This window comes from Uloborus diversus, chromosome 7 (assembly GCF_026930045.1).
Source record: "Uloborus diversus isolate 005 chromosome 7, Udiv.v.3.1, whole genome shotgun sequence".
NCBI lineage: Eukaryota > Metazoa > Arthropoda > Arachnida > Araneae > Uloboridae > Uloborus > Uloborus diversus.
The window spans coordinates 54,807,452-54,808,976 of NC_072737.1; positions in this window are offsets into that span (position 1 = coordinate 54,807,452).

Below are 1,525 nucleotides of genomic sequence, written 5' to 3' on the forward strand. Positions count from 1 at the left end.
CCATATGCAAAAGTTTAAGGGGAGGGGGCTCAGATATTTTCCCAGTGCAGCAGCATATTCCCTCCCCCATAGAAATAGATTTCAGTACAAATTGGAGTAATTAAAATTTGACATTTAATAATTTATTCATTAATTGCTGGAAAAGAAATGTTTTTACATTTTTTCAGAAAAAAAATCTATGAATCAATAAAATCTTACTCTTTAAAAGGGGTTAAAAGCAAGCTATGCTCTCTTAAATTTAACGTTGTAAAACTAAACATTTCTGATTTCTTTGTAAAATCTGGTTTAATATTTGATAAATTTCAGGGTTCATACTCCATTTGGATGATTTTTTTTTTCAAGAGACTGACTTCACTAAACATTTCAGGACCTTGTTATACAAGGAGAATAATACTACTCAAAATCAAACTTGCTAATTTTTAGAAATGAGAATTGGCAAAACTTCTATGTGAATGTCCCTCCCTCATTGATTCATTTACTAGTGATTGAAAAAGTATCAGTGTACTTCGCAAGCACTGTTCTTATCCTATATATTTAAGTAAGCAAAAATACAGTGAATGAAAAATAATGATGCTTAAATGTCTATTAAACATTGAACAAATAGGGCAGAATGGTTATGAATGGGACAGAGGTTGAATGAGTCATTTCTAAGTATCAATACATTTGCCTCACAAAAATATTGCCTAGTACATTTAATCATATATGCAAGTTGACAGTAATTTTGTTATTTAAAGTAAAGCCACATTCTTCAGTAAATTCATTTTTCTAAACCATCCAGTGGTGAATAAATCTGTCGATTCAAATATACTTGTTTACCTATTTACACATTTTCAAATGTGTAAGAATTAATAAGTTTTGAAAATTCCAGAAAATAAGTGTTCAATTCCTGACATCAAGCATAACGGGCCACAAGGATCAGTTTCACAGACCATATGTTGGGCACTCCTGTTTTACAGAATTAGAATTCACCTATTTCTGTTTCCTACCACCCGACTAAAGATCCTTCAACAACTTAAGATAAACTCTGATAAATCAAATATTGCTTTTACCAGTAGTTAAATGAACTTGGATGCAATTGAACTACACTTTATGAGTGGGTGGGTGAAGCAAACCCAAGAACATGCAAGTCCACTACTACAGAACATAAATTGTTGAAAATAGTTAATTCAAAACGAGTGATGTCCAAGCAGTAAAATCTCATTCCAAAAAAAAAGGCGGCCAACCAACGCAGAAATGGGTATGATAGGATTTAAAAACTCAGATTTATTTTTGAGATCCTTCAACTTTCCCAGTTTCAATAGCTTTTACATGCAATTCTGTCAAATCACCCAAGATTTTTAATGACGTTTTAGCTACTGTAACTTTCTCTTTGCCCAGGACATTTTTCCCGACTTAATATAAATTTCCATGACTTTTAACAAAAATATTGTCTCCATGATTCTTCCAGGTCTGAAATTCGTTTCTTTGAACCCTGGAGTTTTCCCTCCATAACACCTATTTTCAAAGAAATATTCCAACCCACAGG